The following is a 10,125-nucleotide window of genomic DNA, read 5'->3' on the forward strand; positions in this document are numbered from 1 at the left end:
GAACATATTTTGGCTTAAAAAAATTAACAATAGTGTTGAAGCTATAAAAACTAAAGCACTGACAGGGATTTAAAACATAGCAGCTAACGTCCATCCGCAGTTGGCGGTGTTTTAGCTACTAATCCTCGCCTCCATGGCGACAAATAAAGTATGTTTCTTCCAAGTATCATCCCTGCACGACGAGGAATACACACTCCAGGAGGATACAATAGCTAACAGCAAGCTAGCGTTCCTCAATGTAAACAAATGGGTGGATCTACACATACATCGACTGTAACGATACCAAGTACCAGAGCCGTAAATAGTCGATACTACAAAGATATTGTTGATATTTATATCAGAAAATATTTTGTCATTTTTATATTGTTTAAAAACTCTGGAAATACGTCACTGTACACATGAGGACTTAAAGTACGACCAATGTATGATCCTGTATTTGGGTACAAATGCAATTTAGTAGTCAGAATGTCATACAGGAATGTTTGTAAATGTTTCACTAAACTACAAGTAATTGATTTGCTCAAAACTTGGTCAAATAAGTATAGTAAAAATTAAGTGCACAGTTTGAAAGTCTTTGCAGTTTGCAATAATAAGAAGACACAGTTACTAATCAATAATGTAGTAAACACACTCAAACAACTTAACATACTTCACCTTTTACTCGTCTTTAGTTTAAACAGTTGTTGACACAAACAAGCTTGCTTACCTTTTTCAAATGACAATGCTGCTCTTTTTTTTTTGTTTTTTTGTACAATGCGACCCCAATACGTTCTCCAGGAAGCAAATTAATGATCTCAAGATGGCGGCGTCCTGCACGGCTTCGGCTTCAGAGGCTCATGGTAGAAATAGAACATTTTGGCAAATATTCCGGTAAATTCTGTGAATTTCATGGCTGGCTTCCAACGTGGACACTCCGTGGTAACATACGACCGCCAGACAATTCTGGATGTAGAGAGATCTGGCCGTTTTGGACCGAAAGATGCGTATTCGTTGGACCTCCTCGCTAGCATCGGAATTCTACGCCGGCAACATCCAGCGGCCTGTGAAGCAGCGGAGCCTAGTACCAGCGGGGACCGTCGACGGAGGTTGGGAACGCTTTGCACGGATTAAAGCACCAATAAGGCGTGGCATGGAGGCAATCAGCCTGTGGCATTGCTGAGGTGTTATGGATGCCCAGGATGCGTCAATAGCGGCCTTTAGCTCATTTGCATTATTGGGTCTGGTGTCTTTCAGCTTCTTCTTCACAATACCCCACAATTTCTCTATGGGGTTCAGGTCAGGGGAGTTGGCTGGCCAATCGAGGACAGTAATGCCATGGTCAGTACATCAGTTACTGGTGGTTTTGGCACTGCTGGATCATGCTGGAAAATGAAATCATCATCTCCATAGAGCTTTTCAACAGATGCCCGTGACCTTCGATCCCTAAGGCTGTACTGCATCAACAAGCGACATCAGTGTGTAAAGGATATCACTACATGGGCTCAGGAACACTTCAGGAACCCACTGTCAGTAACTACAGTTGGTCGCTACATCTGTAACTGCAAATTAAAACTCTCCTAAGGAAGGCGAAAACCGCTTAACAACACCCAGAAACGCCGTCGGCTTCGCTGGGCCTGAGCTCATCTAAGATAGACTGATACAAAAAGGAAAAGTGTTCTGTAGTCTGACGAGTCCACATTTCAAATTGTTTTTGGAAATTGTGGACGTCGTGTCCTCCAGACCAAAGAGGAAAAGAACCATCCGGATTGTTATAGGCACAAAGTTGAAAAGCCAGCATCTGTGATGGTATGGGGGTGTATTAGTGCCCAAGACATGGGTAACTTACACATCTGTGAAGGCGCCATTAATGCTGAAAGGTACATACAGGTTTTGGAGCAACTAATGTTGCCATCCAAGCAATGTTACCATGGACGCCCCTGCTTATTTCAGCAAGACAATGCCAAGCCACGTGTTACATCACTTGGCTTCATAGTAAAAGAGTGCGGGTACTAGACTGGCCTGCCTGTAGTCCAGACCTGTCTCCCATTGAAAATGTGTGGCGCATTATGAAGCCTAAAATACCACAACGGAGACCCCCGGACTGTTGAACAACTTAAGCTGTACATCAAGCAAGAATGGGAAAGAATTCCACCTGAAAGCTTGAAAAACGTGTCTCCTCAGTACATACAAACCCCGTTTCCATATGAGTTGGGAAATTGTGTTAGCTGTAAATATAAACTGAATATAATGATTTGCAAATCCTTTTCAACCCATATTCAGTTGAATGCACTACAAAGACAACATATTTGATGTTCAAACTCATAAACTTAATTTTTTTTTTGCAAATAATTAACTTAGAATTTCATGGCTGCAACACATGCCAAAGTAGTTGGGAAAGGGCATGTTCACCACTGTGTTACATGGCCTTTCCTTTTAACAACACTCAGTAAACGTTTGGGAACTGAGGAGACACATTTTTTAATATATATATACACACACACATACATATATATATACATATATAAAAAAATATACCAGCAGGTGGCGCTTCAAGGCAGCCGCAGTGTTTGTCGTCGGCGTGTGCCCTCGATTTTTAAATGTGTTTTTAAGCTGTCCCTTTATTTTTTAATCATAACAATTTCAGGGCAACGTGCTGGGAACGGTTTCATGCATCAGTGTGTGGCCATCGGTAGGATTCAAATGAGATGGAAGGACTAAATAATCGCAAATACCCTCCACACTTCCTAATGAGCTTGAAAAGACACGCAGCCCAGCTGATTGGAAACATAAAACAGACGCTGAGAAGCACTGGAATAGCCCGCAAAAGAAGCCGCGCGCGAGGATCTAAAGCCGGAAAAAAACGGCGGCAGAAAATAACAGTTACAGAAGGACACAGACCGAGCCCCATGCAAAAAAGGAAAAGGGTGAGTGTCCTGGCTGAAATACGCTGTGTTAAACCTGACCGAGAGAAGCCGCGCATGCCGAAGTTAACTCTCTGCAACGCCAGGTCATTGATAAACAAAACTGATGAATATGAACTGTTGCTGAAAACTTTAGATGCAGACATTGGGTGCGTTACTGAGACGTGGGCGCACAATAATATTCCGGATGAATCGTTGTCAATCAAGGACTACCAACTATTTAGGAGAGATAGAAATGGAAAAAGCGGAGGGGGCATGGCTGTGTACTGTCATGAGAGACTGCGGGCAAAAAGAAGAGGGGACCTGGAGAGTGATGACTTTGAATGCGCATGGGTTCAAATACAACCGCGCCGGACCCCCAGCAGTGTCTCAACCATATTTGTGGGAAACCTATATCACCCACCATGGGCAGATAAAAAATCGTGCCAGGACCAAGTCCTGGAGTATTTAATAACCACCATAGACACAATTAAAGCGTCTTCCCCCCATATGGGGCTATATTTATGTGGGGATTTCAATAAATTGCCCACAAAAATGCTGACCTCCTCCCACCCCGATATTCGGCAGATAGTTAAACGTCATACACGTGGGCAAGCCACCCTTGATCTGATTTTTACAAACATGGCTAACTTCTACAGCCCCCCAACCATCCTTGCCCCCCTAGGTGCAAGCGACCACAAGTGTTTGGTGCTGAACCCAGTGAATACAACAGGGCAGAAACAACAGGTGAAGAGGAGGAGGGCTCGATTAGTGACCACAGAAAGAAAAGAGGCTCTGTCAACATGCATTGCTATGACTGACTGGTCTGCTGTCTATGAGGCTGTGGACGTCACCGCCAAAGCAGCAAGTTTTAACAACTATATCCAGACAGCAATGGACATATGCATGCCTGTGCGACTGAAAAAAATTACAAATGCGGACAAACCATGGATGACAGAGAAAATAAAACAGGCTATAAAGAAAAGACAAAAAGCCCACAATAAATGGGGTAAAGTGGGAAAATGGAGAGAAATCAGAAACTCCGTCCAAAGACTTATACGCAAGGCAAAAACTAGATATTATAAAAATGAAATGCAAAACCTAAAGAAAAAGAACCCCAAAGAGTGGTGGGACTATATAAATAAAGGACTAGGACGCGCTAAATCATCAACTGATGGAATAATCAAAATACAAGAAGTTGAAGAGGACAAAACTGCAGAAGCCCTGAACAACTTCTTTGCGGAGTCGTGGACTAAAGCAACGCCCTATTGTGTCTATCCCCTACCAAGAGCTACACCAAGTGACATCTGTAGCATAGGTGAGATGAAGCTAGCCCTCACTCGGCTGGACCCCCAGAAGGCAAGTGGGCCGGATGGCATTCCCACCTGGCTGCTGAAAGAACATGCAGAGGACCTGGCACCGGTCATCACACATCTGGCCAAATGCTCTTTCCAACAGGGGTGTGTCCCCGATGTATGGAAGGAGTCAAATGTCTGTCCCATACCCAAAGGCCAAGACCCTGGCTCAATCTCAAACTGGCGTCATATTTCACTAACTTCTTGTGTGGGGAAAACAATAGAACGTTTTGTGTTGAAAAAGCTTATGCCAACAGTGCTTGACGTATGTAAAAATCAATATGCATATCTGCCTAAGCACAGTACTACAACGGCTCTAGTCAGGGCAATGCACACCTGGCTTACCGAAACCGATTCCAAACCAACGATGGTGAGAGTACTGTTGGCAGATATGTCGAGAGCTTTTAATGTAATTGACCATGGGATCCTGATGCAAAACATACTGGACCTAGGACTGTGCCCATATCTGACAGCCTGGCTACATAGTTACATCTCAGGAAGGAGACAGAGAGTGGTGGCAAATGGAGCTCACAGCCCCTGGATTGAAGTTACATCTGGGGTGCCACAAGGGGGTGTTGTCTCCCCATATGTCTTCCTCCTTTACATGGCCACCCGGGATGCTGTTTTTGAGGACACCCTTGATGTCAGATATGCAGACGACATCGGGCTATCGAGAGCGATCCCCATATCCAACATCATGTCAGACACAACGATGTGCCAGGAGGCACAAAGGCTGGATGAATGGCCAGCAAATAAGAAAATGATACTCAACGGGAAAAAGTCGGTAGAACTCCGGATATGTTTTGCCCGAAATCCATCACAACCTCCTGCACTGATGTTGGGGGGACAGGAGGTCCCTGTCGTGGAAACAACAAAGTACCTGGGTTACCACCTCGATCAAAACCTGACTGGAGATGTGCACATGGAGAAGGCAATAAAAACCGCCTCCAAGTGGCTGCACTACCTCACAGTCATGGCGAGACATGGACTACCTGCAGACGACCTTGTTACCATCTACACCACTCTCATCAGGCCGTGTCTGGAATATAGCTCAGTGCTCTTAGTGGGCTGCTCCAAAAAACAACAGGCAGAGCTAGAGCGAGTCCAGAAACGTGCCTGTAAAATCATTACGAGGAGAGCTGGAAACATCTCACAACCCCTACCATCACTCCAGACCAGGAGAGAGGAGGCTGCAGTGAAGCTGGTCAGGGATATGCATGATGAGCAACACCCTCTGCATGACCTGCTACCTCCAACACGAGGCAGCTGCACTGCCAGAACATTGAGGAACCAACATAAGCTGGCTGAACCCGAGCCCAAAGCCAAGACAAAGAGACTTAAAAACTCTACCCTGCATACTGCAATTAAACTGTATAATAATACTATCTAATTAAATAAGTAATACAGTCATATACCAGAATGCTAATAGTTTCCATGCTGCTGTTGCCCTGAAAATAAAAATGTTTTTTTTTATATAAAATACTGTCTGTTCTTTTAATTTTTTTTATCTTTGTTTGTTTAATATTCATTGTAAAGTTCAGCTGTTTTTTCAGTGGGGCCTTGGCTCCACTGCAAGCATGAATAAATAGTCAAGTCAAGTCAAGTCATATACACTAGGGGTGTGGGAAAAAATCAATTCGAATTCGAATTGCGATTCTCACGTTGTGCGATTCAGAATCGATTCTCATTTTTAAAAAATCGATTTTTTTGTTGTTGATTTTTTTTATATATATATATTTTTTAATTAATCAATCCAACAAAACAATACACAGCAATACCATAACAATGCAATCCAATTCCAAAACCAAACCCGACCCAGCAACACTCAGAACTGCAATAAACAGAGCAATTGAGACACAAACACGACACAGAACAAACCAAAAGTAGTGAAACAAAAATGAATATTATCAACAACAGTATCAATATTAGTTACAATTTCAACATAGCAGTGATTAAAAATCCCTCATTGACATTATCATTAGACATTTATAAAAAAAAATTAAAAAATTACAATAGTGTCACAGTGGCTTACACTTGCATCGCATCTCATAAGCTTGACAACACACTGTGTCCAATATTTTCACAAAGATAAAATAAGTCATATTTTTGGTTCATTTAGTAGTTAAAACAAATTTACATTATTGCAATCAGTTGATAAAACATTGTCCTTTAAAATTATAAAAGCCGTTTACAAAAATCTACTACTCTGCTTGCATGTCAGCAGACTGGGGTAGATCCTGCTGAAATCCTATGTATTGAATGAATAGAGAATCCTTTTGAATCTTGGCAAAAATCTTAGCCACACGATTATCAAATGTAATAGGAAAATTAATTCATACTGACCAAACTGGCTTCATGGAAGGTCGACAATCTTCAGACAATACAAGGAAATTGTTTAATGTTATTTACTATGCTAGAAGTCTCCCTTATCCCACAGCAGTATATACTGTTGATGCGGAGAAGGCATTCGACCGCATAAACTGCTCATTTATGTTTTGCACATTACGTAAATTTGGATTTGGACATTATTTTATACAATGGATTAAGATGCTTTATAAAAGGCCCATGGCATCAGTCAAAACCAATAATCATATTTCAGAACCTTTTTCGTTAAAAAGAGGAGTAAAACAGGGATGTCCTGCATCTGGATTATTATTTAATTTGGTTATTGAACCCTTGGCTGCAAAAATAAGAAGTGAAAATAATATTGTTATAAAAATTGGCTCTCAGTATAATAAGCTATCGATATATTGTGACGACATAATTCTCTACCTGTCACATGTTAACTCCTCTCTACACTATATCAATAATGTCATCACTGAATATGGCGGTTTATCAGGGTATAAAGTCAATAGGGACAAATGTGAAATATTACCACATAACACTGCAAGAAATCACAAGTTCAGAACTCCAAAATTGGGTTTGGTTTTGAATTTGTATTGCATTATTATGGTAATTGCTCTGTAATTCGTTTTTGAATCGAGAATCGTGTTGAATTGAAAAAAAAATCGATTTTGAATCGAATCGTGACCCCAAGAATCGATTCTGAATCGAATCGTGGGACACCCAAAGATTCCCAGCCCTAATATACACACACATACATATATATACATATACACACACATATTTATATATACATGTGTATATGTATATACACATATACATACATATATACATATATAAAACAGTTAGAGATGCTACCTCAGTAGAAGCATTTAAGTCCCATCTTAAAACTCATTTGTATACTCTAGCCTTTAAATAAACCCCCTTTTTTTAGACCAGTTGATCTGCCGTTTTCTTTTCTCCTTTGCCCCCTCGCCGGGTAATTCCGGTTCCGGTGACCATGGATGAGGTGCTCGCTGTCCAGAGTTGGGACCCGGGGTGGACCGCTTGCCTGTGCATCGGTTGGGGACGTCTCTGCGCTACTGACCTGTCTCCGCTCGGGATGGTCTCCTGCTGGCCTCACTATGGACTGGACTCTCACTGTTATGTTGGATCCACTAAGGACTGTACTTAGAGGGGGGTTGCCCACATATGTGATCCTCCCCAAGGTTTCTCATAGTCATTCACATCGACGTCCCTTGTGTGGGCTCTGTGCCGAGGATGTCGTTGTGGCTTGTGCAGCCCTTTGAGACTTTTGTGATTTAGGGCTATATAAATAAACATTGATTGATTGATATATATATATATATATATATATATATATATATATATATATACATACACACCAGTGACGTGCAGTCAGGTGAGGCGGGGCCTCACGTGCCATCATGGAAAGAAAAAAAATGTAAAAAGAAAAAAAAAATTAAATTGTTATTGTATCCAGTGATTATAATATAAAGTTATTTTCCATTTAACTTCACCAGTTTTAGATTATTTTTATTCAAAATCGCTGAATTTTCACATTTGCCATTGAAATACTGAGAAGAGACTTGCGGTGAGTCACCAGCCAGTTGAGGCACGTCACTGAGTTGAGCCTCACCATGGATTGCACAATGACTCGGCTAACTGCTGGCCTGCTGTGCAGTGAGACCATATTGTTATATGAATTATATTATACATTTCCATAGTTTAGTTAGCTGAGGTATATAATGTAGTGTATTTTGTCAACAACTTTATGTATGTGTGTAACGTATTTCTTGTGCTGAGCAATCATAAAACTGCTGCAAAAGACGCACTGTGTGAGGCTCGCAGTAATCCCGCCTCCTGGTGGTAGAGGGCGGTAGTGATCCCAGAGATCATTCTTGCGACTACTCCGCTGCAGAAGAAGTGACAACAAGCAGCAACAGTTAGCAGCGATCGTTTATTTTTTCCTCTTGCCTGGACTATTAACATGGAGGATTACATATCTAAAATAAAACAGTTTTCTAAACTGGACTTTCAATCGAAGCAGGTGGTAATAATTAAAGGATCATCTCCATCGAGACAGAGAGACTTTTAAAACTGAAGAAAGATAAGGAAGACTTCTACAAACAAGTTATCGATGCTTTTGTTCAAAAGGAGCTGTGCATGGACTTCATTTATAAGTAAAGGTAAGACCATAATAACGTTTTTTTTTTATTAAATGTGCTTTTTTGTGTGCTACAGTTTGTATGTGTAAAGTTAAAGTTAAGTTAAAGTACCACACTAGGTGTGGTGAAATTTGTCCTCTGCATTTGACCCATCCCCTTGTTCACCCCCTGGGAGGTGAGGGGAGCAGTGGGCAGCAGCGGCGTCACGCCCGGGAATCATTTTTGGTGATTTAACCCCCAATTCCAACCCTTGATGCTGACTGCCAAGCAGGGAAGAATGCTGGTATGAGCTTTTAAACATAACCCGTTAACTGCTGCCAATCAAATGGTGAATAAGATACTCTTTAGGGTTCATATGTTTGTAAATCTGACTGTGATGAAGTCAGTGCCTCACCAGCCATGAACCTCACCGCACGTCACTGATGTATACATACTGTACATACATACACACATACGTATATATATATATATATATATATATATATATATATATATATACACACACACACACACACACACACATATGTATGTATGTATACATATATATAGATGTGTATATATATATATATATATATATATATATAGATATGTGTGTGTGTATGTGTATATACACACACACACATACATCTATATATACATATACACGTATATATACACATACATGTGTGAATATATACATGTGTGTATACATATACTGTATATATGTGTGTGTGTGTGTGTGTACGTGTATATATACACTTACACACACACATACATATTAATCTGTCCATGTTTATTAAAGTAAAAAAAAAACAACTTTGACCCATCCGGGATTAATTGCGATCAGCCCGGGTTAAAATGTTACCACAAAGTGTTGCTGCAGCTACATTAACTGCAGTCAGTCTCGATGTTACAATTACAATTCAAACAAGATAATATCGTACGCTTATTTTTATATCGTGCTACGAGTGTAAAGGTGACCAAAGGGTATTATTTCATGCTTGAGACAAACATAATGTTAAAAAAATATATATATAATTTATAAGGTCATTACAGTTTTTTTTTTAATTATCTAGATATGAAAATATATGAAATATTATGAATAATTCCTACTTCGCGAAAATGTATTTACCACGGCCAGGAATTAGTTAACAGCGATAAATGAGGGGTTACTGTATTTGGATTGAGAATGATAAACACGCAATGTGTGTCTGTACGATGACCGAGACATTATACCACTAGTGTAAACCTCAAAAGGCCAGGGGCCCACCACACTATTTAATGTGGCCCGCAAAAGCCTTGAAATATGCATCAATAAATGTTATGTTATGGTGTCTTTTCTTCATAAACCTATTCGCTCTTTCCATTTTGAGAGAGAAATAATACGCGCCTTGCATGGCA

Source organism: Entelurus aequoreus, linkage group LG21, assembly GCF_033978785.1.
Source record: "Entelurus aequoreus isolate RoL-2023_Sb linkage group LG21, RoL_Eaeq_v1.1, whole genome shotgun sequence".
Taxonomy (NCBI): domain Eukaryota; kingdom Metazoa; phylum Chordata; class Actinopteri; order Syngnathiformes; family Syngnathidae; genus Entelurus; species Entelurus aequoreus.